The sequence below is a fragment of the Pteronotus mesoamericanus genome, unplaced genomic scaffold, assembly GCF_021234165.1.
Source record: "Pteronotus mesoamericanus isolate MK-2021 breed Mesoamerican mustached bat unplaced genomic scaffold, CSHL_Meso_final contig_72, whole genome shotgun sequence".
Lineage (NCBI taxonomy): Eukaryota > Metazoa > Chordata > Mammalia > Chiroptera > Mormoopidae > Pteronotus > Pteronotus mesoamericanus.
The window spans coordinates 2,002,733-2,030,333 of NW_026555242.1; the positions used below are offsets into that span (position 1 = coordinate 2,002,733).

General features: G+C 47.1%; 1 protein-coding gene and 1 long non-coding RNA gene across 2 annotated transcripts in view; one reads left to right on the forward strand and one right to left on the reverse strand.

Annotated features, from left to right (window-relative positions):
- SBK1 (SH3 domain binding kinase 1) overlaps window positions 1–8,417 on the reverse strand; it is a 54,632-nt gene extending 46,215 nt beyond the window's left edge. The window contains exon 1 of the mRNA XM_054582778.1: window positions 7,593–8,417. The gene's annotated coding sequence lies outside the window, so the exon portion shown is untranslated. The remainder of the gene's footprint in view (window positions 1–7,592) is intronic.
- On the forward strand, window positions 7,295–24,032 carry LOC129078091 (uncharacterized). Its single transcript, XR_008529932.1, has 3 exons — window positions 7,295–7,438; window positions 19,935–20,269; window positions 23,835–24,032. It is a non-coding gene; the product is annotated as an uncharacterized LOC129078091 (long non-coding RNA).
- Window positions 24,033–27,601: the final 3,569 nt, after the last annotated feature.

Below are 27,601 nucleotides of genomic sequence, written 5' to 3' on the forward strand. Positions count from 1 at the left end.
CAGGCATGTATCCCGACAGGGAATTGAAACAGTGACCTTTCGCTCTGTGGGACGACACCCAACCAACTAAGCCACACTGCTCAGGCCAATAACATCTAATTTCTGTTTCACATGTGCAATATATTTTCCTAAATCTGAACATAGAAATAATAATTTTGTTTTTAAGTTTTTTTCCACCTGCATATTCTGTTTCCTTCAAATTGTTTCTCTGTTTGTTTTTGTTCTACCTCCTATATTAGAGATTTTTCTCAAATGTTGATGATCCCTGGTTCTCTTCTCAAATTTAAGAGATTTAAAGAGCTCGTTAAATTTTTTTAAATTCACTGATTTTTAGAGAGAGAAAAGAAAGGAGAGAGAAAGAGAGAGAAACATCGAATTGTTGTTTCACTTATTCATGCATTCATTGGAGGGTCTTGTATGTGCCCTAAACCCACAACCTTGGTGTATCAGGACAATGCTCTAACCAACTGAGCAATCTGCCCAGGGCCTAAAGGCCCTTCAGTAGAAGAGTGGTGGCCTGTGTGGCAGGGGAAGTGTTGACTGAGGCATGACACAACTTTCCAGGGAGATGAAAATGTTCTCTATCTTGAGTGAGGTGTGGGTTGCACAGGTGTATACAATTGTCAAAACTCATTACATTGACCACTTAAGGCCTTTGCATTTCTATAATTCTATAATTCTGCCTTGATTAAAGAAAATAAAAAACAATTTATAAAAGCAAGGTGCTGCCCTGGCTGGTTTGGCTCAGGGGATTGAGCACTGCCTGCAAACCAAAAGATCGCTGGTTTGATTTCCAGTCAGGGTACATGCCTGGCCTTTGGGCCAGGTCCCATTTGGGGGTGTGGGAGAGGCAACCGATTGACGTATCTTTTGTACATGTTTCTCTCCCTCTCTTTCTCCCTCTCTACCTGTCTCTCTTAAAAAAAAAAAAAAAAAAAAAAAAAAAGCAAGTTGCTGAGTAGCTCTATGCTGGGGGTGGGAGGGCAGTTGACCCAGTGGCTCAATACAGAGAGCTGGGTTTGGGCTGTTTGTCCGGGAAAAGCCTGGTGCCAACATTTAGGTATTCTTTTCCTGGTGAGTTGGACTCTGAAAGAGAGCTAATACAAACAACAACAACAAAAAAAGGTGGGAAGAAACACAATTATGCAAGGAAAAGAAAACTAAGACAAACAAATAGGAAATTAAACAACAGTGACAAAATATCCATCGTTGATGTATCAGAGAATGAAGGAAATAAAGTCTGGAGTGTCCCTCCTAGAGGGTTTAGGCCTGACTTCACTGTTCTGGGAGCCAGAGGGGAAGGAGGCCCTAGGCGACTCTGAGGCAGGGCCTCCCACATTCCGGATGGAGCATTCAAATAAGTCTTCCAGTGGGTCATTCAACTTCCCCCTCGCTGCCGTGTTGTTGTCACTCTATGTCCTTGCTTCAGAGGCCCTCTGTTTTATCCTTTCTGGAGAATAAAGCTTCAGGCTTTGTTGGGGTGGGGGAGAGGCATCTGCCCAGCTGCGCTGAGTAGACAAGGAAATCTGAAGATTAGAGCCCTTCTTATGCCAGTCCTCCTGTTTTTGGCCCTAGCTCTACTCCCATTCCTGGGGGTACTTAGTTCATTAACATAGGTGCCTTTTGGGGGTTTTGTAGAATAAACTCTTGTTCCCTTGGCTTCTCTCACTCCCAGTTTAGGGTTCACTTCAGGTGCGCCATCATCAGACTGCTAAATCACTTACCACACATTCACCTGCCTCCCAGATTTAAATTAAAAACAAAAGATTTTATTTATATTTAGAGACAGGGGAAGGGAAGGGGATAGAGAGGGAGAAAAACATCAATCTGTTGCCTTTTGTACTCCCCCAACCAGGGACAGACCCACCAGCCAGACATAGGCCCTGACAGGGAGCCAAACCGGTGACCTTCCTGTCCACAGGCCACACTCAATCCACTGAGCCACACCAGCCAGGGCTGAATCCTATAAATAGTGTTTTTACTTATACATACATGGTAGGGCAAAAGTAGGCTTATAGTTGTTCATATGGAAAATGATACAGTAGTTAATAAATAACAATCCAAGAATAAATTCTGTGTTTCATGTACTCACAACTGTAAACTTCTTTTGCCCCATCCGGTACATACCTATGATAATGTTTAATTTATACATTAGGCACAGCAAGAGGGTAACAACAATAACTAATAGCAAAATAGGGCAATGGTAACAATATACTGTAATAAAAGTTATGTGAATAACATCTCTCTCTTTCTCTCTCTCTTTCCAGTAATTTTTGTATTTTTCAGTCCAGAAGTGTTCTGAATCTGTGTAACCACCCCTTACTTGCAGTAAATGGTTTGCTGTCACTTGTTGCAGGGGGCCTTGGCGGAAGTCTTTGTATAAGCTCAATGCTTTCAGGGGCAACAAGCCATCCATTGGAGCATGTTCTCTGTCCACATCTTCCACCTACAGATTTAATGCCTTTTTCATCTTAACTAAGCACTTATCATGCCATGTGGTCATAACTTTTGCTATTTGAGGTGCGACAGCAAGGCTAGCATGAATTTCTTTTTCTTCACAATGGCATGAATAGAAGATTTGTTGTTACTTTAGATCTTACCAACCTCGGCATATGATTTTTTTCTTTCCTTTTTAAGAATTTTCACCTTTTTACTTAAAAGAAGCACATTGTGGCTTCTCTTTGGCAAATCTGAACTGCCAGCATCACTGCTCTTGCACGTTGGGGCCGTCGTTAAGTAAAATAAGGGGGACTTGAACACAAGCGCTGTGCCTGGGGAGGGAGCGCAAAGGCGCTGGATTTCACTGTGTCACTCAGAACGGTGCGCCATTTAAAACGTGAGTTGTTTTTTTCCTCTGGAATTTTTCTTTTGATATTTTCAGACCTCAGTTGACCTCAGGGAAACAAAACATCAGAAAGTGAAACAGTGGATATGGGGGACTACTGTACATACCTTAAAATATCCACTCACTTCCTTTTAATGGGGATCCAGGACATAGAGAAGTTAAGTGTGTTTGTTCAATCCACCGTCTTTAACTAGAAGACTCCAGCTTGCCCCTGCTTTTGTCTATACACCCTCCAGGAAACGTTCTTATCTAAGTCAGTTTTGACTTCTGTGTTGCTAAATGAATCCTTGTTTTCCTGGCTGTTCAGCATCTTCGAAGTCAATTGTCCACTCCCTCTCCTCCCTAGGACACTCTTCCTTGGTTTCCGTGACTGCCCACACTCCTGGGTTTCCTCAGCTTTGCTAGCTGCTCTTTCTCTCCAACTCTTGTTGGCTTCTCCTTTGCATGACCTTGAAATTGTGGAGTTCCTCAGGACTCGATCCTGGGCCTCTTCTCTGCCCTCTCTCTTTAGTGTGATCTCGTGGCTTCCAACGCCATCTTTGTGTTGTTTCTGATGGCCTATCACCAGCAAGGAGACTTCCCCTTTGATTTCAGACTCTTGCTATCAAGCCCTCACTTGACATCTTTTCAACGTCTCACGTGCTTTTCAAGCTGAAAACACCCGTGGCAGAGTTCTTGAGTTTCTCACCATACCCCTTCCCCCCGCCGAGCCTGTCATCACCCATGGACTTATCCCACCCAGAAAGCCCCGATTTGTTCTCCATTACCTTCTTCCTTTCAAGTTTCCAGGGGTGTCCAACCCGAGGCCCAGGATGCATATGAATGTAGCCCGACACAAAATCATAAATTTACTCAAAATCTTTTTTTGCTTATCGGCTTTTGTTAGTGTTTGTGTATTTAATGCATGGCCCAAGACAACCCTTCTTCTTCCTGTGTGGCCCAGAGACACCGAAGGGTTGGACACCCCTGCTTTAAATCATCAGCAAATTCTGTCTCACAAATATATCTAGAAGGCATCCACTTCCTTCAGGGAGAGCCTGGTCCAGGCTGCCACTATGTCCCCTCTATCATCACCGTGACTTCCACGCTTGTTTCTTGTACCCAGGCTGACCCAGCTGCCATGCATTCTCCCCAGAGCCTCTGGAGGGATTGTTTAAAATGTCAATCAGGTTATACTGCTTCCCCTACTTAAAAGCCTCACAAGGCTTCCCACTCCCATCCAGAGAAAAATCCATTCTCTTCACATTGGCCCATAAAGTCTATGGGATCGAGCCCCTCGCCGGCTCTCCCCATCACCCTGTGTCATTCTTCCCATCTTGCACTCTGCGCTACCAACACTGCCTTAGTATTTCTGCACACTCGCCAACCTCTGGCTTGCCGCGGGGCCTTTGCACTCTGTGCTCTTGCTGGCCGTTACGATGTCCATTCTGCCTAGCCCTTGCTCATTGTCTAGGTAGGAACAGGAACGTCCTTGTCTCCCTTGCTCACCTTATACACAGTAGGTGCCTCTCCCACCATCCCTCTGGTTATGTTCTTAACACTGGGTTTGAACATGGATGATCTTATTTATTTATTTATTTACTTATTTATTGACCTGTATTTTGTTTGGCTCCCCCATTTGATAAAAGCCCCACGAGAGCAGGAATGGTTGGTTCACTGTCCAGTTTCTAGTGCTAGCCCACAGAGAGTGCTCAGTGAAATTTGTAGAACGAATGGATAAATGAATGAATGAATGAACGTTTGAATGAACACATTGGATACCTTTATGTGCCAAGTTCTTTCATGTATACCAAATGTTTTATTTGCACAAGAACCCTAAAAAATTGCCACAACTGGACTACATTTCCCAGTTTTGCTTGCAATTAGCTGTTCTGGCCAGTGAGTGCGGGCAGAAGTGAAGCGGGCCACTTCTAACTTTGGCTCATAAAAATTTCACATGTGATCCCCGTTCTTTTTCTTATTCATCTTCCAGTGGCTGCAGAGGAAGATGACAGAGTCACAAGGTGGGAGGAGCCTGGGTCCCCAAAAGACTAGGCGAGCAGAGTCTCCTTCCCCCTGGCAGAAGCAGCATATAGGCTCTACTGAGTCAAACCATTGTGATTTCCCGGTTTATTTGTTACAACAGGTAGCTCACCTTAGTCAATACATCAGAGTACCTATGTTGGTGGCTGGTGAGCAATATTGTGGATGATGCTTTCACTGAAACGACTTTTTATCAGACGCAGATGTGTTCTCTGTGGGCAGTTCCTCACTTCACCCCGCAACAGGAGCCAAGGACACGGCGCTCACACTCTCGCAGCGCATTGCACCGCATGCAATCGTTCCAGTGTGTCATCTTGTCCTCGCTAGGCTCCTCCAGGGAAGTGCCTGTGCCATGTTCATCTCTGTGGCCTCAGCATCCAGTTCCCAGGAGGTCTCAGGGAAAAGTTTGTTGAATCCACAAGTGAGTGAACTGGTTACCTGCACCCCTCATTGCCTCTCTGACCTTCACAGTGCCTGAGAAAGCCCAGCCCTTCCAATTTACAGAGGCCCCAAGAGAAGAAATGACTTCCCCAGGGTCACAAGGAAGCAGGATGCTGTGGAATCTGCATGCGCCAGCGCTGCCACCATGACAGCTGGCAACTGGGAAGGAATCCTGGCATCTCCCAGGGCTGGAGAAATTCTGAGAGGAGCGGGGCGGGGGCGGCAGTTTCCTCTAAGACCCCAAGGTGACCCTCCAAACCTCGCTGCTCACTGCCCCTCCTCCAGCAGGACAGAAGCGCTCCAGAGCCTGCCTTCCCCCACCCCAGCCAACACTGCCTGGCTCCCGCAGCCTGGGTGTTCACATCACTCAGTATTTTTAGCTTCACCACCTGGCACCTGTGGTCACTCTCTCTGCCCAGCCTGGCGGTGTCCCCTCCCCAGGCCTTAAAGGGCCAGCGTCCCACTAGCTGGAAACTAGACTGCAAACGCAGACCACCATACTGCCAGGGCAGGAGGCAGAGGGGCATCCCCTACAAGGAGTCCCCAAAGTTGGAGGTGGGAAATGGAGGGGATGAGAGAAGAGGGCAGGAACTCATTCACGGCTGCCCGGCCTGAAGGTGTCTCTCTTTCCCGGGTTTCCCAAATGCTGGTTTGCTCAAGCTGTTCAACTGGGGGGACTGATGAAAACCACACATCCATCCCCTCTAAGACCTGAGGCCGCCAAATTGCCAGGGCAGTGTGTATTTTTTAACAATCAACTCAGATGATTTTGATGGCCTGTCTACCTGTGTCATATTCATTCATTCGTTCATTTACTCATTCAACAAGGATTTTGAACTCCTACAGTAAAAATAGCGATTCTTTAGGAGTTCGTTGCTCTGGAGTTCAAGAAGCACTTCCACACCTCCGGTCTAGCCCTTCGAGTCTCTCCTAACTTGGTCTGGACTGTAAGACAGACCAGCAGGACTCCCACGGCAGGGCTCCCACCGCTCAGTCTTTCCCTGACTCCCTGAGAGCAGTGCACCCGCGCCTATCAAGGCGCCCATCACTCTGTCAGACAAGTCTGTCGGCTTGCCTGTCTCTCCCAGCAGGCTGTGGCCCTGTGAGGCCTGGGGCTTCCGCTGCAGTGTACGCCCTGGCGCTCTGTGGGTGCTCAGTCGCTGTTTGCTGAATGATAAACTAGTGGCCGTGACAGGAGTACCCCCGCATCTCACAGGAGAGGAGACAAAGGCCCACCGAGGGAAAACCACAGACCCAGGGTCTGACAGAGAGATTCAGGGAGGAAGCTGGCCCAGGCAGCAGGAGCCCACAGCACTGCCCTCCTGGCAAAGGGCCTGGGGGGGCACCTGAGCTGGCCCTGAGCCTGCCCTTTTCCCCACCCAGGGCAGTGCTGACTCAGGCAGTGACGGAGGCGTGGGTGGGCTGGGTCAGAGCAGGGGTGACTCTTGTCTACCCTGCAGATTTTCCGTCTATCCTGGGAGCCTGTGGTACAGCTTGAGTAATGCACTTGGCCGGAGCCTGCAGGTGGGGGGTGGGAAGAACTGGCAATAGGGACAATGGGCCCTAGGGCATGCCAACACCCAGGCACAGTGCGCAACCCCTTTACCACATAGATACATAGATTTCACAAGTGCTTCCACAAACGTGCACGTACACTCACAGTCACACACACTCACTCTCAAATACCCAGTCACACAGCTACACAAACCTTTGCTCCCTCCTTCCCTCCCCCCCGCAACATGCATATAAACACAGTCATTTCAACTGATTAATTCAACAGGGACTCAACACTATCAGGTGTCCGTTCAGTGCGAGGAGGAAAGGTGACTCTCAGCTCAGGGTGGAGCTGGGGCTTCCTGAAGGAGGAGGCAGTGCCGCCGGGCCTGGGTGGGGCTGGGGCAGGGAAGTCTGAGCAGAGTTTCGCCGGGGAGTGAACACGGGGAAGCAGAGTGGGATGAGATGGGTGGGGCCAGCTGGATCACACAGGCTTTGAATGCCCAGCTGAGTGTCCACTTCGTCCTGTGGGAGCTGGGAGCCATGGAGGGCTCTGAGCAGAGGGGGCATGACCACAGTGGGAGAGGACAAAAAGGTCACTGTGCAGCCAGGATGGGAGAAACAGGGAAGAGACAGGTGAGAGATCTGAGAGTCTGGTGTAGGGAGGTGGCGGTGGGTGGTAAGCAGCGGACCAAGGGGCTGAGAAGCAAGTCTGCCAGGCCCTGAGGGGTCCCAAGCTTGAGCCCTGTGGCCTTGTTCGGCCCACCCACTGTCCCCCCATGGGACTGACCTCTGCAGTGGGACCTCTTCCAGCAGCTCCTCCTCCTCCTCCTTGTGAAAGCAGACGAAGCAGAAGGCTGGCACATCCTTTGATCCACAGCCGAGGGGCCAGGCTGGAGGCAGCTCCAGGACCGGACAGGGGTGACTGGTGGTCGTCTCGACAGCAGCATCCTCGGTCTGGGCAGGGGTCCCTGAGCCAGAGTGCTCCAGGGTCAGCAGCCTGCTGGCCTCAGGACCCTGCGCCTGCCCACCTGCCACCTGTGCCTTCTCACTCAGATTACCCGTTGCCTTGGTGGGTGGGAGAGCCTATGGCTCTGTCTGGTGGGGACTCCTGTCCTGACCCACAGGACTTCCAGCCACAGTGCTAAACCTCAGGAAGCAGCTTCTGGTTGCCAGGACTCAGAAATGGCTCACTGGCCGTCAAAGGTCCAGCAGGGCCTCTCGCTGCCCCTATGGAGCCCTAGATTCTTCGGCTGCCCGCTCTGCTGCTTCCTGTCAAAGGCAAGGCTGGGAGGACAGGCTCTCAGGTGTCCTGTCCATCTGCTCATCTGTCTGTCCAGGCGTCGGCTCCTCCCTGTTCACCCAGCACGGCGGTAGAGGTGGTTTCCCTAAGAAAGTTTGTTCTCCCCTGCTGAAGTGGGTGGCATGGGTGGCCTCCAGGAGGGAGGGTCAGGGCCTGAAGCTGAAAGGTGGGCGAGGACCCGGTGAGGCGGGCACAGTGCCCACACCGTCCCCAAGGAAAGTTCTGGCCCCTCGAGTCCTAGCTCCAGCTCTGGCTCTGACTGGAGACTGGAGCGCGCTCCCTCTGCTCCCTGCTCCCTCTGACTCCAGTGGCTGCTCTGGCAGACCGGCTAGGCTGTGGGTATTAATAGCTCCACATTCGTGCTGAGGAGCGGTGAGGTTAACTCCTTCCCTGCCAGAGCAGGGGGTGGGGGTGAGCAGGGAGAACAGGTGGACACAGGGGTGTTGCCTCAGCCCTGTCCCCCACTGAGCCTGGCCTGCCTCTAAACGACCCTCAGATGTGACCTCCTGCATCTGTATCTTGGTCAGAGTGCCCTGGCCACTTGAACCCTCCCTGGACACTGCAGGGAGCTGGGTGAGACGGGTGGCTCAGGGCAGCCCCTCAGGGACGCACAGGATTCTGAGCTGCAGAGAGTGTCCCCAGGGCTCCTCCACTCATACCACTACCCACCCTCAGCTCAGTGGCTTCACCCCGTCCCTGCCCTGTGTTCCTTAACAATAGCATCACTGACTCCAGGTCTAGTTCCGTCGCTGGCTTCCTGCGGAACCTACCCAGGGGTACTGCACCCAGCCCCCGTGGGACCCAGCGATGCACTGCACACAGCCACTTATTCTACTGAGGAGTGTGGGGAGAGAGTGCCTATAGGAGATCTGAGAAGAATCTGTTTGCTTGAAAAGATCTGTTGAGGACTTGCTATGTGCCAGGCACACAGAAGTGAAGAGGGCAGACACCATTCCTGCCTTAGAGGGCTTGGCATTGTCCCGGTGGAAGACCAATGGGGCCGTAGCCATCTACATGGTGCCCTAGTGTGATTCAGGGACAGGTGCTCCCACCCAGCAGGTGCACCGCTCCCCAACACCCAGCCAGCTTGTAGTGTGGATTGCAGGCTGGGTGTCAGCCCCACTCACTTTATCTGCAATTTACAACATCCACAGCTATTCATAGTGGCCTGGAGGCATCAATAAACAAGGGAAAAATAAATTCAGAGTGTGAAAAGTGCTATGAAAAAAATAGAACAGATGCGAGAGAGGCTGATGATGGGGAGGTGGACCTATAAAGTGTTCACGGAAGACCTCTGGAGGAGGTAACATTGGAGCTGTAACCTGCAGGAGGAGGAGGACAGGGGCCAGACCTGAAGGGAGGACAGTCCAGGAAGAGGAATTGGCAGCAGCAAGGGCCCAGTAGCAAGATTTAGCTGGCATGTCTGAGGAAGAGAGGAGGGGCAGAGGAGAAAGTCTTCAAGCTCGATAAGCTGAGTTTTCCAGGGGGCTCAAGAGTAGAAAGAACAGAGTATATGCAAAGGCCCAGAGGCATGAACCGATGGTGGTGCTCTGCAAGGCAGGGAGATGATGGAGGTGACTCGGTCAGAGATGTAGAAGGTATTCATTCCAGCGTTGGCCCTCCCAGGACTCTGAGGGGAAAGGATGGGTGGGAGGAGGGTGTAAGTGGGAACTTGGGTCAGCCGCTGAGGGGCTGAGGAGGTGGGTGGAGGGTCAGCTCAGCTGTTTAGGCTGACATTGCACAGGGAACGCGGGCAGATGGTGAGTGGGGGCTGATATCCACCCTACCCCTCCTCTGCCAAGCCTTGCATTGCACCTTTAGAGCTGTGACAGCTTGAGGAGAGGGGGGTGCCTTTTTCTAATTGGTCTGCCCAGAGGGGTTCCTTATCTGAATTAGTCTATCTAAAGCGGGTGACTTTGTTCTGATTCGCACAAGCGCCCCATAGGCTGGGCTGGGGGAATGACACAGGGCCCCAGGTTCCAGTGCAGGCTCTGCTGCAGACTTACTGTGTGCTTTGGGCCAGCCACTGGCCCTCTCTGGAACCATAGATTTAGAGACCTAGCCTCAGGCCAGCTAATCCAACCCTTAGGGGTCCAGAAAGGGCGGACTCCCCAGAGGTCACACAGGGACACGCAGGCAAGCCCCGCAGCCTGACTGTCTTCTCGGTGCTCTGTGCTCCCTGCTCCAGGACAGCCAGGATCACGTGCCTCAGAGACTTCGTGTTTCTCTGAGGAAAAGACGGGGACCGGAAGAAGAGTGGAGATTAGGGGAGGGCCCGAAGGGAGTCCAGGCTTTGGCTCCCTGGGATGGGAGTCAGAAGGGGTCAGTGTGCCCCAGGGCTCCAGTCAACCTTCCCCCTCCTCTAGGTCCAGGGGTTGTCATTTGCGGATGTTAATTATTCACAATGCTGGTGCTTTGCCTGGTTTTAATGCACTCTGATGGTGTTCTCTAGCTAATGGGGAAAATCAATAGGTTTTAATTCTTAGTGGCTGTGAAGCTCTGCCTGTCTCCTGTTTGGGTGGCTGGGCCTGGCTGTTGGGCTGGGCGTGGGGGCTGGAGGCTCAGACCTAGGGAGGGAAGGTAAGAGTCAACTCTGCCTCAAGCATCTTGGAGGGTCTAAATCCTTAAATCTCAGCCATTCACCTGCTGCTCCCTCCCCTAAAAGAGATAGCAGCCCCTGCTGGCCACCGCCCCTGCCCCAGCCCCATACCGACCTATGGGCCGGCTGTGGGCCAGCTAAAGCAGCCCCACCAGATCTGGGGGGCTGGAGTCGCCTGCAACTCTTGGCTCTGGTGTTTCAGCCTGACCATCCTTCCAGGCTCAGGCCTGACTCAGATCTGTCTTGGGCATGGGGAGAGTGTGGTCCAGGCCTCACGTCCTGGAGAGACTTGGATAGAAACTGGTATTATTTCTACATGCGGTTATACATTCAGTTACAGACTCAGGCAATTTTTCTGACAAGATTGAGAACTGAGGACATTCCTGGGGCATTAAGAGTGCGTCCCATCACAAATACCACCCCCCCGCCCCCCGCCAACACACAGTCCACGTCCTTTATGAATCCTCTAATTATCTTGTGGACGGAATGACTGTATCACACTGTGTGTGTGTGTGTGTGTGTGTGTAAAGTGTTAATCAGACAGGCATAAACATTTAAGATACACCACGGTCCTCATAATGCCGTTTTCATGATTTTTTAATGCTTCCAGAACATAATGAGCCTTCAAAAAAGGAAGAGGCTTGAGATGTTTTGATCTTGAGAGAGCCTGTCTGCTTCCCAAAGAACCCAGGCCTTTTCCAATGGACCCAGGGCCCATGCCTGCCTGGCTGGAAATGCTCGGACCATACATGGGGGCTGTCTGCTGAGCTCTTAGCCCTCCAGAACCCAGGAACCAGGACATGGAGAATAGTAACTGCCAGGCCTCATCTATCCTGTCTATCCCGGCCCAAGCCCCGGCCTCTTGGCTTCCCTGACCTAGGCCCCAGGGGACATAGGCCATCCCAGGCTAGATAAGGAGGTTCCAAGGCCTGGCTTCACAATGGGGCAGACTGGGCTTGAGTCCCCTTCTGACATTTGATTTCCATTCTCTCTCACTCCCTTAATTTCCATTATGAACTTAGGTGCACAGAACTCTGAGTTAATTCTTCTTTTCAGTTTACAGCACATTGTTGTCCTTGGTCCGCATAGGGACCCTCCTTTGTTTTTATTAATTTCTCTAGTCCCCTTTTCCCCCATGGATGGTGGGCAGGCAAAGCTGCTAAGGTTTACTCCAAATACCCCCTGGTGGGCTTGTTGGGAGAATTGTATGAGTAGAGCATGTAAAATGCCTGGTACGCAGTAAATGGTCAGTTAAGGTCTAACTCCATTTCTGGTCTGTTCTCTCCCGTAGGGTTCTTTGATGCTTTGACCAAACACCTTTTCCTTTGGTACAGCTGAGCATGGCTGGTGTTTGTCAAAGTTCCTCATTAAAGACCAGAATGATCACTGGTATTCAATCTAACTTGCTTGTAGTCTGAGGGGGAAGCAGATTAGACCCAGCTAGTTCCCATTTCAATTTCAAATTCAAATTCAGCACATCTAGGCCAGATCACATGCTTAGCAGCATATGTGAGGCCCACACAGACCCAGAGAGGAAAGGGTCTCACCTGTGGAGGAGTCTCTGCCCAGTGGGGTGGGTGGGAGATAGCCCTTCCCGCTCTATTAATTAAAGTGCAGCCAAGCTGCTGTAACAAAAAGGCCCCACATTACAGTGGCTCAAACAAGTCTTCTGACCAATTAAGTAGGATGACGTGCCAAAGTTTTATTTCAGGATTGTCATGAGGAAACAGGCTATGACCATATTGGTTCAAAGAGACCTTTCTCTTTTATAGGATAGAGACTGGTTAGATATTCTTTGTTTGTCCAGACACAAGAAAAATGATCGTCTGAATTCCAAATCATTAGCACCCTGAATAAGTGACAGATGAGTGGATGGGAAGCTTGCTTCCTAGAAAAGGTCTTACTTGAATTAAAATTTATTAGGATATTGCTGCAGCATTTTGTCAAGAATGCTAGTGTCTTACCAGAAGGAGCTTGTGAATTATAACATGTGGAAAAGGCTATGTCTTAAACCAGATTTGGTCCAAATATTATTTATCACAAGGTAGAATTTTATTTCTTTTCAGGTAACAGTCTGGAGGTAGGTGGTCTTCTTGGTTGAAGCTGGCTTCTAAGAGCCGTTTTCATGTTTTAGTCCTCAAGAAGGAGGGAAGATGGAGTGGGAAAGAAGTGGCATTCGTAACTTCTACTCATTCTGTCACCAAGTAATTTGTTTTCTAGCAGTAAGGGAGACTGGGAAATCCAGTCTCTATCTGCACAGCCAAGTGCCTAAACATGGGGCAGCGGTGGAGTACCACTAAAAGGAAGAAGGAGAATAGAATACAGTTAGCAGTTATGAAGGCCTAATTCATAGTTGGGGCTCTGAACCCTCCTCCCTGCTTCCTGACACAAACTGTTAACCAGTCCATTTTTTGGTCTTTTTAATTGAGGAAATATACTGAGCTACCAATCCATAGCGGACCAAAAGGACAGGGGCTCCAAGATGTAGATTATATGATTTGTTTAAATCTACCAAGAAGAGATTTTGGGTTTTGTCAGGAGGGTTTGCGAATGCATTACTGAAGGCAAAATGAAAAAAAGATGAAGCAATTATTAACTCCAGGGAAAACAAAAAGTTACGCAAGAAAGGAAATGTAATCATTGTATATTATATGGCTGAGCTGTGAATATTATATATAAAGGCATAACAATATAAATGCTAAAAATTATTTTCATCAGAAAGTGTATTTAACTACATTGGGAGGATGAGAATGGAATTCATGTGTGTGGGAGAGGCGGGCGAGGGTATAAGAGAACTAAATTTTCATTTTCTGTATTACAAAGTAAGACCAAAAACAAAAAAATCAAGAAATACCTGTGTTAGCATGCTATTTAGAATTTTGCCTTTTAACAAATGATCCATGGACCAGTAGCATCAGCATCACCTGGAAGCTCATTAGAAATGCAGAATCTTGGACCCCACCCCAGACCTGCTGAATCAGAACCTGTGCTTTAACAGGATCTCAGGTAATTCCCAGCTCCTTAAAGTTTGGGAAATCCTGACTTAGAGAGTGGCAAGCAGAAGGGACAGCTAAAAGGGCTCAATTCACTGCCTTTCCAAAAAACAAAAAACAAAAACAAAACAAAACAAAACAACCCTGGAGTACAGAGGGGGTGGAATAGGGGACTGCTAATTTTTTATATAAACCCTGTAGCTTTTCAGGGTTTTTTAATTATATGGGAGCTTTATGTTGCTAAAAAGTAAATCATGTGCATAGTTTAAAATCCAAACAATACAAAACGGAGTGCAAAGCCTTCCTCCTGACAGGGACCCCATGCCCTCCTTTCTCTTGTCAACAGCTTCTAATGAATCCCTTTAGAACATTTTCTCTGCACATTGAACTGATGTGTGTATGGATCCCTTGTTTATTTCTTACAGCACGTGCAATGCATTGTTCTGCAGCTTGCTGTTTTTCACTCAACAATATCTTGGAGATTGTTCCAAATAAGTACATACAGATCTGCTTAATTTTTTTATAGGTTGTTTTTATACACTATTACAGGATGCCTAGCGTTGTAATTTATTTAACTACTCCGCTACTGATGGGAAATTCGGTTGTTTCCAGGCTTCTTCGGTTACAGGCAATGCCGCAATAGCATTATGTCACTGCAATATAGTGTAGAGTTAAGGGCACAGACTCTGGACCTGGAATGCCTGGGATTGGAAACCCAGGGCCGCTTCTAAAACCAGTTATTTCATCTTCATGGGCGTCAGCTTCTGTAGCTGTAAAATGGAGATAAAAATAATAGCTCTGAAGGTGGTTGGGCAGAATGTGTTCAACAGATATTGAACACCTACTATGTGCCAGGGACTATTTAGACACAAGGGATTCAGTAATGAGCAAAACATAAAATCCCTGCTCTCGTGGAGTTTATATTCTGGTGGTAGAAGACAGATAGTAAACAAGATAAAATAATAAAGTGACCTCACTGATATATTGATGCAGCCCTGAAGGAGGTAAGTGATGAGATACATTATTACCTGAGGGGAAAGCATTCCAGTCAAAGGATCGGGGATGGGGAACTTAGTACCTTCCCAGACAGCTGCTGGCAATGGGAAGGGCTGCCGTGCCTTCTCCCGCCGGCCCTAAGTCTGTCCGTGGGGACCCATACAAAAGAAGTAGGATCTTTCTCCTGGAAGCAGCAGCCTTTCCATCGGATGAGAGGACTACAGTGCCTTGTGGCTCTGTCTTGCAATGGAACCCAAACAAATACGGTGGCACTGCCACCAATGAAGAAACCTGGGGGCCGAGAGAGGGGGCTGGATTCCCATTCCAGCTGGGTCAGTCCCTGGCCCCAGGGGACTCAACCTCCAGGCCTAGGTCCTTCATCCTAGCACTGTAAGGTGGGGAGGAAGAGCCAGAGAGTGAGCGGCAGAGAATGCCACCCTTGGGCCAATGCGCCTGGGTGGGTACAGCTGTGCAAAGAGAAATTTCGTGGGTGGGTGAGCTATGTGCAGATGTCAGCCAAGCAGGTGTTGGATCGGGGAGAGCAGCCCTTTAGGCTTCATGATCTCTCCTGAACCCAAGTAGGGTCAGTTCCAGAATTTCTCTGTAGATGTATTTGGGACAGCAATCTGATTACAAGAGGAAGAAGAATTTTCTTTGAGGCAGTGATGCTGATTTGGGATGACTCTGTGGGGAACTGATGGACCATTGAGAGGGCTCAAGCCCCTCAGGCTGCCCCTCAGCATCACCATTGCCCCAGGGTCATGAGAGCATTTGTGTCTTTCTTACTCCTCCTGCCTCCAAGTCTACCCTTAGCTCCACCAACGGGCAGACTCTGCCCCTGGCATGGACCCAGAGAAAGGTGTTCTATAGAACCCCACTCTCTGTATTGCAAACTGAGGCTAGGAGGGGTAAGTTTGAGCTTAGTAGGTTTGAGGGTAGTGCCTGGCACCTGAGCATTTCAAATTCATGAGGAAAAGATGGGTGACTCAATAGTCTTTGAAAAGTATAAATCTGGATAGTCACTCACTGGTTAAAGCATAGGAAATAATAGATGAATCAAAGATTTCAAAGTTTAAAAAAACTCTAGAGGAATTAGAAGAAAATATGAATACAAAGTTGTTAAATCTCAAAGGGAAAGTGTTTCCCAGGTGAGAAATTAAGCTCAGAAATCATAGCTTTGTACAAAATTAAAAATTTTCTACATAGCAAAAACTAACACAAATAAACCAACCTCACCCCCCCCCCCCCAAAAAAGGCCAATTATTTTAAAAGTGTATAATACACATGACAGATAAAGGACAGCATCCTTAATAGAAAATCAGCTCTTACAAATCATAAAGAAAAAGACAAGGCAAAGAGCAAAGATTGTGAACTTGCAGTTCCAAAATAAAGAAATAAAAACAACCAGTAAGTACATGGGGAAAGATTTTCAACTTGTATCATTCCTGAAGGGTCTTTGTACTCCTGTTCCTTTGTCTGGAACACCCAGGTGGCGATGCAGCTTGCCACTGAGTTCTTTCAGCTCTGTGTTACTCAAGTGTCACCATATAGTTCTAGGGCTGCACATGTCCAGGAGCTTGAATTACAGAATGTCACGGTGGAAAGACCCCTACAAGGTCACCTGGGGCAGGGCCCCTCCGCCAGTGTGATAACACTGGCAGGGACCAGGCCATGCCCGCGCCAGAGGGGCTTTGATTTGATCTTCAGAGAAAGTAGAGGCCAATGACAGTAGGACAGGAAGGTGATCAGATTTGTGATTTGAAGAGCTCCCTCTCTCTGCTTGGGGCAAGGTGGTGGCAGGGAACCAATGCAGGAGACGGGACAGGTGTCTAGGCTAAACGTGAGGGTGGCATGGGGCAGACTGTGACAGCGGGAAAGAGAGAAGTTGATGAACTGGCAAGACTTTTTTTAAAAATCCTCACCCAAAGATATGTTTTATTGATTTTAGAGAGTGAAGAATGGCGGGGGAGAGAGATGTGAGAGAGAAACATCAGTTGGTTGTCACCCACATGTGTCCTGACCAGGGATCGAACCCGCAAACTTTTGGTATATGGGACGATGTTCCAATCAACTGAGCCTCCTGGCCAGGGCTAGAATGATGTTTTAAAAATAAACCTCAGGCCATGCTGAGGCCTGAGGAAGAGGGAGGTGTTGAGGATGACTTCTAGGCTCTGGCTCTCCCATGTAGTCTGGTGGTTTGCCAGTCACTGGGATAGGGAACGCCGAAAGGGGCTGGTACAGAGGGTCATGAGGGCAAGCTCGATCTGGAGGGTCCTGGGGCCTTGGAAACTTCGGAGTGGCATTGCGGAGCAGGAAGTTGGCTGTACGGAACTGGAACTCCCAGGTGAGACTTGGGCAGACGGTGATGAAAGTCAAGGGGGTGAGTGCCATCACCTAGGGTTAGTGCGGAGTGAGAGGGAAAGAGTATCTAGGATCCCACCTTGAGGAGCCTACATATTTAATTGCCACCTAGAGAGGAATGAGCCAGTGTAGGGAATGGAGAAAAGAAAGCCAATGTCACAGAAGTCAGCTTTTCAAGAAGGGTTGCTAGTGCTGAATGCTGATGAGGGACCAGAATAGATGAAGACTTAGGAAAAGTCCACAGGACTTAACTTTGATGTCAGAGGCAGCCTTAATGCACTGTTGACATTTGGGCTGGATAATTCTGGGGCTGTCCTGTGCCTTGAAGGATGTTTAGCAGTATCCCTGGGTTTCACTCACCGAATGCTAGTACCAGCACCTCCCCCCGTGCCCCCAACCCCTCACCAAGTTGTGACAACCAAAATTGTTTCCAGACATTGCCTAATGTCCCCTGAAAGGCAAAATCGCCCTGGTTGAGAACCCCTGCCTTGACAATGTATTTTGAGTAAGTGTGCAAGTGGAGTCAAGTTTGCTTATGGAGAAGAGAAGAGAAATAAGGTAGTACCTGGAAAGGGCAAGTGAGAGTTACTTTATTATTTGTTAAGAGAGGAGAAGTTCCAGGTGGTAGAAATAATGACAAAGTGTCAAATGTTTGATTTTTTTTTGCTGCTCTTTGATAGGTGAAAAATAGCCTCTCAGTATCGTTTGGATGTGCATTTCTCTTATTATGCGTGAACTTGACATTTTTTCAGAGGTCTAGGAGAAATTTTTCTTTAGAGACTATCTTTTTAAATTTTTTTTTTTTTTACTCATTTTTCAATTGGTTCATTGGTCTTCTCATTGATTTTTAAATAATATTATTTTTATTTTTAAAGTATAATTTATTTATTAAACTATTACAGTTGTCGCAATTTTTCCACTTTCATCCCCCTCTGCCGGGTTCCCCCCCTTCCCTCCAGCGATTCCCCCTTAGTTCATGTGTATGGGTTGTGCCTGTAAGTTCTCTGGCTTCTCCATTCACTATACTGTTCTTTTTTAAAAAAAGATTTTATTTACTTATTTTTAGAGAGAGGGGAAGGGAGGGAGAAAGAGAGGGAGAGAAATATTAATGTGTGGTTGTCTCTCGCATGCCCCCTGCTGGGGACTTGGCCCCCAACCCATGGACATGCCCAGACTGGGAATTGAACCGGTGACCCTTTGCTTTGCAGTCAGGCACTCAATCCACTGAGCTGCACCAGCCGGGGCTTTTTCTTATTGATTTTATAAATTCTATATATTAGGCAGAAAAGCCCTTCTTTTATGGTATGAGTTATAAATATATTTCCTTAGTTTGTCATTTTTCATTCTGGTGAGGCAAAAGAGACATAGGCCCTTATGTATGTTTCAGATGGGTTGTGCAAATTTGTGCAATTCTTGTGAGTGACAACTTGTTATTCTCTATCAAAATTACAAATGCTTTATTTTTTTACTTGTCAGTCTCACTTCTGGGAATTTATGCTGCAGGGCTATTTGGCATGAATGGAAATGTGCATGTGTGCACATGTGTGTTAGTTGTTGTTGCTGTTGACTTTTTCTCCCAAGACTGAATATAGCCCAAAAGGCCATCAATAGGAGACTGATTAAATAAACTATGGTACATGCATAAAATGGAATATTTTGCTGCTATAAAAAATGAAGAAAATTTCTGGGTACTATAATAGAAACATTGCTAGGGTATACTATAATGGAGGAATTGTATATTTAGTGTGCCATATTTTGTGTAAGACATGGGGGAAATGGGAAATATGAAAATGTATTTATATTTGCATTAAAAAACCCTAGGGGAAAAGTGAAAAGTGGTCAGCACAAAGAGGTTGGAGCACGGGGAGAATGGGGAACAGGAATGACAAATGTAAATTTATTTCTGTTGTTAGTTTTTTTTTAAACTGGTGAATTATTTACTCTCTAAAAAGTTAATGGGCCCTGGCTGGTGTTGCTCAGTGGACTGAACGTTGACCTGTGGACCAAAAGGTTGCTCGTACGATTCCCAGTCAGGGCACACGCCTGGGTCCCCAGTTGGGGGTGTGAGAGAGGCAACCAATCATTGTTTCTGTCACACATCATGCTTCTCTCCCTTTGTCCCCCTCTCTCTAGAGATAAATAAATAAAATCTTTAAAAAGAAGTTAATGGGATGGATTCCAGTTGAGAGAAAATAGAGTAGAGAGAAGTTCTCAACGAGGTGGGAGGGGGGTGAACTTCGAGGCCCAGGTTTAAGTGTAATGATTTGCCTCGTTTTCTCCAGGAGTCAAATGAGGGTTCTTGAGCTAGCCATGAAAGACACACCTAGCACCGACTTTTGTGTGATGTGACTCCCCATCTCTGAGGTCCAGGGCAGGCCGGGTGAGGATGTTGGCGTGGGGAACAGGCCTTATCCACCACTCTTGTTCACAACCTCTCCAAGTGCGTCCTGGGAGGACAGTCAGTGGTCGTGAAGGCCTGAGCCAGTCCAGAGCTGGCGGAGAGGAGGCTGCAGCCCCACAGCCGTCAGTCTGTGAGCCCACCCACACCCTTCTCCTGTTCCACCAAGCCCATAATGGGTACAGATTAGCCCTAAATTTAGGTGAGATGCAGCCCTAGGGGGAACCTTGAGAAGCAAAATGCAAAACAGCAGCCACCAGTACGTTAAGCTCCTTGCTTCACAAAAGAGAAAACTGAGGCTCAGAAAGGACAGGGAGTTATTTATCCAGGGATGCACCACAAGGTAGTGCTGGCTCCTGCTTAGCAAGTGTATGTTATGATGTGATGTCACCTCCCCCAATTCATACCTCAGAATGTCATCGTACTCGAAGATGATGTCTTTAAAAAAAATAATAATGACCTTTTATTATCTTCAACAACAGAAAAGTCAAGCCTGAAGCCTATGGGAATTAAGCAGCTTCACTAAGGAGAGTGACAACGCCTGAGGGAGCGTCCGCAGAGACTCCTTCGTCCCACCACCCTGACACGTCTAAGGAATCACAAGACGCAGTGACTGGCAGGGAAAATATGGAAAAGAGCTTTCCTGCCTGAAATCACCCCTGTCCAGAGCTAACACCTTGAAGGCACAGCACACTCTCCTGTGGTCAGATCTTCATTGGAAAGTGGGTGAGAAACCACATGTGACACTAAGTATCCTACTTCTTGGTGTCGCTCTCTCTGCTAGACCACAGATGGTGCCTTTAAAGACGTAATTCAGGTGAGATGAGCCTAGTCCAATAAGACTAGTGTCCTTATAAGAAGAGGTGATTAGGACACAGAGACATAGAGAGGGAAGACCATGTGACAATAGGGAGAAGACAACCATTTATAAGCCAAAGAGAGAGGTCTGCTGACACCTTGTTCTCAGATTTCTAGCCTATAGAATTGTGAGAAAATACATTTTGTTATTTAAGCCACTCCACCTATGGAATGATGTAATGGCACCCCAAGTAGACTAATATAGTGCATTTCCCATCCTTGTCAAATAAGTCTGGAGTTGGGCAACCCAAGAAGATACAGCCATGTCGTAGAGACTGAGGCTCTGCTTTCTCTGCCACCTTTTATTTTTAAGGTCAACTCCCGGGCCAGGATGGCTGCTGGAGCTGTCTGGTTCCGAGCAGCAACAAAGAAGAAGGGACAAAAATGGGTCCTTCCCTTTTAAGAAAAGTTTCTGCAAGTCACACAGAGCAGTTTTGCTTACATCTTATTGTCTACTGCTTAGTCACGTGATCCCACCTTGCTCAAGGGAGTCTGGGCACTGTGTTTAGGGAAAAGCAAGGGTTTATTCCTAGGGAACAAGGGGGAGAATAGATGCTGGGTGAGGCAACCAGCCATCTCTGCTGTAGACTCTGACCTCAGTCCACACCCTGAAGGTGCAGGAAGAACTTTCTTTACATTTTCCATAACTCAGCATAATTTCTATTGCAAACCAGGATGGCACTACCCCTTTGCTGTATGCATGTGTCTAATTCCTGGATGGCTTTTGAAGTGCCCAGTTACGGTTGTCAATGTCTGTCCTGAAGTCCTCTATCCATGTAGGTGTGCTCAAGACAAGAGCACTCAGCCATCTGCCCCTGACCTTTGTTTCTGTCTGTGCCACTCTTCGGCCTCTTCTAGACCACCTGCAAGCCTCGGGGATCAGTCAGTTGCTCCCATGACTGCTGGAAACCAGTCTTTCCATCTGCTCTTGAGATTCTCAAATCTCTTTTTAGTCTTGCTGTACCATGCCCCCAAGAAGTATGGGGTCAAAGCCTTGCCTTCAGAGACTCCCCAAACTCTTTCTTTTTTTCATTATCTTTCTTACGCTTCTCTCTTTCAGCCTGTACCTCAGGAGAGTATTACTGATCTAAAGGGGACAAGCTCTATTTTTGGTCTTTGTATTGCTCCACTAAGGACAGAAGCTTTTGGGACACAAAAGTCAGACTTCTGGCTTTTTTTTCTGCTTTCCACCCTCTCACATTTCTTTCTTGAGATGACGAGCACAGGTTTTGCCTTGATAGCAGGGAGTAAAAAAGAAAATATCAGGAAATTGAAATAAGTTAATGTATGAAAAATGTTATCCTGCTATATTCAAAATAAACTTTCTTGTGGTTGACATTATTTGGCATTCCTTATTTACTTCTCTTTTGCTTCTGCCACCATCCAGTCTAGAAAAGCTAAATATTTTCTTTCACATCCTTTCTTGCAGCTTAGGGAAGCTATATTTCTCAGGTCTGGTCAATGGGATGGGAGCAGCAAGCTGCCCAAGGTTTACAGGAAGTCTTCCTTTTATCCTAAAAAGGAGCAAGGTGTAGCTGGCGTCATCTCTTTCCCTCCACTTCCTACTTAAAATGTGAACACAATACCTGGAGCTGCAGCTGCTGTTTTGCCACCATGAGGGCAATGCTAAGAGACTCATAGAGATGCCATGACTCCATGGGGCAGCTGAGTCTATACAGCATCTCTTAGCTCCTATTAAGCAAGAAAAATGAACCATCATTTTTATGTCTTAATTACTTGCTGCTGAAAGCATTCCTAAACATACTATCACTTTATTTAAATTAGTGGAAGTGAGTTTCTCTTTATTGTCACAAACTGTGCCCAAAGACTATCTTGAATTCTGGACCGTGTGGAGGCAAGACATTTCCTAATCTCCTTCATCCTGCTCAGCCCAGGCCCAGCCACCAGTTCTGTCCTGGTGGTCCCCATGCCAGACTTTATTTTTCAAAGTGAGTCACATGGATAAGGTAGTGCTGCTCAGGGGCACTCAGCAGAAAATCCTGGTCCTCAAGCAGGCTGGGGGATGGAGATAGTCTACCAACCCTGGGATCTATCACATTTTTTGGCCCCTTTTCTGGGCAGCAGAAGCCTTCATTCACTGAGTGTTTGAGAGAAATCCACACCTGTCTACTAGCAGTCTTCTATAGGATGTGTCATGATACGTTGGACAGGGTCCTGACTGCCTCAAGGGGAGGTGCCAGCCTGGGGTCTCCCTTTCTTTGAAAGGTTCCCCCCTTCTGCATCCTCCCTCACCTGAAATCACCACAGCCTGGAAATGGTGGTGAGGGGGTATGGTGACAGAGCGCAGGTATGATCGGTGTGTGGAACATGTACACCATCCAGGACTTTAAAAGAGTCCATCCAGCTCAAAACTGATGGCGTAAGGGTGGCCTAAGCCATTCTGGTTGTAGAATAAATCCTAGCACTCTTTCTAGATAATTTAGAAAGAAAATCTTTTTTTCCTCTAGAATTATTCTAGAACAGCCAGGGTCCAGCACTAGGGGAGAACTTGGCTAAGAGCAAAGCAAAAATGAAGAGACAGAGAAGACCAAGGCCCAAGGATATGGTAGGAGCCCTTGGATTGTGTATGCTATGCCTGAAGGCCTGCTACACCTGGACTTTTAATATATATGAATCAGAGTATATCCTTGTTTTTTAAAGCCAGTTTGAATTGCTTTTCTGTCACACAACCTAAAACAGTCCCGAGAAGTTTAGCCCATGACAAATAGTGAAGCATGTAGGCAGCTAGACTGAGACCGAAGGCCCAAATTGCCTGCTGTCAGATCCAGTGCAATACACTCAGAGACCAGGGCCTGAATCCAAAGTGTCCCTGGGAGAATTTGTGTGCACATTGCTTCCCTGGATATTAGAGCTATCCCTGTTCTCTGAGGATTTCCCAGATCATTGGGTTCAGCCCAAAGTGCATTTCTCTGCTCTCTACATTTGTGCAGTGCAGTTGGCACAAGTATGTGCCATCTCATTTGTTTTTGTCCTGAACTGACCTTTAAGTCTTGGCAAACTTGGGCTGCTCTTCAGCTTTTTTCTTTTGATATGAACTCCAGGCAAGGGTCTGGCTCTTATTAATTTCATTTTTCCACACAACTCTGGGCTGAGGACACAGATAGACTTTGGGGGGCAGCATGGACAATGGAAGGAGCACTGGCTTTGAATCTTGGCTCTGCCACTTACTGGCTGGATGACCTTCAGCCAGCTGCTTAATTATCCTGAGCCTTGTGAGGGTTATTATGAAGACACTCTGCGTCAGGCCTGGGGCTAGGAACTGACAAGACAATGGTGAGTGTATTGGTCAAGGTATACTTTGGCTGGTGGCAAGCAATAGTGGCCAACCCTGTTTATTTTTCACTTTTGTGCACAACTAGACTATATTTCTTAGTCTCCCTTGAAGTTGGGTGGGGCCATATGGCTGATTTCTGGACTATGGGATTTCGTGGAAGTGATACGGGATACTTCCAGATCTTCCTCCTGCAGAATGCTTCTTTCTCCCTTTTTCTCTTTGACGCCAGATGGAGAGAGCTGACGACTGCAGAGACCTATAGGAAGGGTGAGTCACAAGATGAAAAAAGGCTGGGAACCTGAGTGACTTTGTGGAGCAGAGCTCCCTGCCAACCCCCTGCAACTGTGACATGGACAAGAAATAAAGCTCTACTATGTTAAGCTGCTGAGATTTTAGGTAGTTTGTTATAGCAGCACAGTCTACCCTGACATCAACTGTGACCAACTGAAGCAAGAGTGAATTCCTTGAAAGGAAATGGGCTGTTCATGGAGTCACCAGGAGGCTTGAAGGTGGGCGCCACTAGAGGCTAGGGAGGGGGACTTGCCATATAGGGTTACATCTCTGCATCTGGAACATAGTGCAACAATTTTAATCTTCTTGTGTCAATATTCATATTCCTGGCCCTGGCCGGTATGGCTCAGTTGGTTGGGCATTGTTCTGCAAACCAAAATGTCGTGGGTTTGATTGCCGGTCGGGTCGCATGCCTGCATTGTGGGTTAAGTCCCCAGTTGGGACATGGGTAAGAAACTGATCAGTGTTTCTCTCAAATATCAATGTTTCTCTCTCTCTCTCTTTCTACCCTTTTCCCTTCCCCTCTCTCTATAAATCAATAAAATAAAGAAAAAATATTCAAATTCATAGTGATGGCATCCATGTGGTCTAGTTTTGGTCATATGCTCCCCACCCCCCCAGCTAGAGAAGAGAAAACCTTTTATTTCAATCCCTACTTACTATACTTAATAAAAGGAGGAAAATCTCAAAATGGAATTGAGGGGTAAATGGCTGTGGGGCAGGCTGAAAACACATGTTCCCCCAAATGAGCACAGCTCCTTTCCCTCTTAGAGCTCCAGGCTGGGGGAGGCCCAGGCTAACTCTGTTCTCCCACCATGCAGTGCAATGTGCTGGCTGACCTCTATGATGGGGAAGTACAGCAAACAGACTTTGGCCGGGATGTCAAGGAGTGCTTCCCTGAGGAAGTGGCATTTGACCTCAGGCTTGAAGAGTGATGGGGATCTCCAGCAGTCAGTCCTCCCTTATCCATAGGTTTGCTTTCCAAGTGTTCAGTTACCCACAGTCAACCAGAGCCTGAAAATATTAAGTGAAAAATTTCAGAAATAGACAATTCGTAAGTTTTATTGCCCTCACTGGGCAGCTCATTTGGTTAGAGCATTTTCCCATTACGTCAAGGTTGCGGGTTTGATCTCTTGTCAGGGCACATACAAGAAACAACCAATGAATGCATAAATAAGTGGAATAACAAAACAATGTTTCTATCTCTAAAATTTAAAAAAAAATTTAAATTGCTGGCAGTTCTGAGCGATGTGTTGAAATCTCCCACTGTCCGGCTCTGCCCTGCTCAGGTTAGGAGCCATCCTTTTGTGCAGTGTATCCACTCTGCAGATGCTCCACGTCCACTGGTCACTTTGTAGCCAACTGCCACAGTATTGCAGTGTTTGTGTTCAAGTCATCCTTATTTTACTTAATGGCCCCAAAGCACAGGAGTAGTGAGGCTGGCAATTCGGGTATGCCAAAGAGAAGCCATAATGTGCTTCCTTTAAGTGGAAAGGTGGAAGTTTTCAACTTCATAAAGAAAGAAAAAAATTGTATGCTGAGGTTACCAAGATCTACAATAAGAACGAATCTTCTATCTGTGAAATTGCCTAACTTACAAGTTAAACTTTATAATGGGAGAGTATGTATTAAAAAAAACAACCACCATAGTATAGATAGGGTTTGTAGTATATGTACTGAAACTGTCTGCAGTTTCGGGCATCTACTGGGGGTTGTGGAACACATGTCCCACAGGTAAGGGGGGTGTCTACTGTACCAGGTAAAAGAAGGGAGGGGTGGTAGCAAAGGAAGGAACATCGGTCAAGGCCAGGAGGCAATATAGTGGATGCAAATTTCTATCCCCTTCTTCCTCACTGAACACTCAAGGCTAGAAATCAGGAAGAATGCCCTCCTTGATTTTAGTCATCTTTAGAAAATGGAAAAAGGGAGGTAAAATGAACACGGTTTGCAGATAATACAGTTTTATATCTGGAAAATCCAAGTGAATCTGTTGAAAAACAGATAATATAAACATGCAGTTAGTTGTCTGGGTCCAAAATTAAACTAAGGAAATCAATAGGTTCTCTATTTATACCAACAACCACTTAGAGGACATAATGGAAGTGGTGACCCCATTTGCAATAAAAACAAAAGATAAACGACCTAAGAATAGACTTAATAAGAAATGCATGAAGTCTATATAAAGGAAAATTCAAAATGCTGCTCAATGATGCAAAAGAAGACTGAACTTAGGGACTGGCAGACTTATTCCTGAAAGAAAAGTCAACAGCATAAAGATGAGCTACATAATTAATGTTATTGCAGTAAAAATTATCTCCACCTGTTACTTTAAGAGCTCACTAATTCCTTAAGTCTCAGCTCAAATGCCATCACATGAAGTCCTTCTGGTCAGAATTTATTGCTCAGTGTTCCTTGACCTTTATTTTGTTTTTGGCCTTGTTTAGGGTTGTGGTGGATCCTGTGACCCTCCCTTAAGAATGAGAACTTGAGGACAAGGACTCCCTCCCACCTGTCTCCCTGTGTCAGATTAGTAGGGTTCAGGGAGTGATGACCTTGAGGCTTCAGAAGCCGGGAGCCACAGGATTCCCCAGAGATCAGGCCCTTGGAGTACGGAAGCAGCTTCCCAGGCCCTTCTCCTGGTCTTCTTGTCTCTCTGCTGGCTGGGACCTGGGGCCTGCTGTCAGGTTTCTCTTCTTGCCATCACCCCACCATGACATGGTGTGACTTCAGCCGTCCTGGAGTCTAAACTTGGCCAGTTCTGGGCACTTCTTTTGTTCCATGCATTAGGTCCTTGAAATGGACCTGGTCTCTTTCTGGGAACTAAGTTACCTTAGGCTGTGCCTGGTTTGGGTTCAGCCTCCCCTGTCTCAAACAAGAGCTTGGATTTATTTTTATTTACTTATTTACTGGATTTGAGAGAACAACCTGTTGTTAAAAATAAACCAAAAATACAAGATCCCACTGAAACTGGAAGAGTTGACAGAATACAGTCGAACTCACAAACCTTCAAGGGAAATAAGAGGTCAGACACTGCCAATGTATGGAAAAGCCCAAGACTGGTTTGGGATAAATATAAGAATTACATTCAGCATGGGTATCTTCTGACCCCTCCCCAGCAGGTATCTGCCATGGTTCTCCCATCCCTTCTGAAGCATCTGCTTAACCAACTGGCTCTCTATCTCAGGTATAAACCAACCCAGCAGTACCCCTTTGGACATGATGCAAAGTCAAGAGGAAAGTTTATAAATCTTATTCCAGGTTAGAAAGTATGTACACATCCAAACCAGCACACATTACGTGGTGTCAATGCACATGGTAGCAACTTTAATCAAATCAGAGCTGCTACATGTACATAACCCGTTAAGTGGCTCTGTAGCTAGGTCAATGTTTCTAATTTACTACATTAAAATATCAATTGGGCAAAACACGTTTTTGAACTCCAGATCTTTGAAACATTTCTAGGAGGCTATTAAAATGATGTAGAACAGAACCATATCTCAGAAACCTAGGCATTAGGGAGGAACGTTGATGGATTCTTCCTGGGACTTTTTCAGGGGGTATGGAGGTGAACACAAGGAGCCCTAGAATGTCAGAGCATGTATGATGGGGAGGGGAGGCAGAGGTGGAAAGAGGGCTGATGTATTCATGTTCAAAGAGAAGTCTGGGAGAAGGGGAAAAAATTCCCCAAATGGCAAAATGAAACCA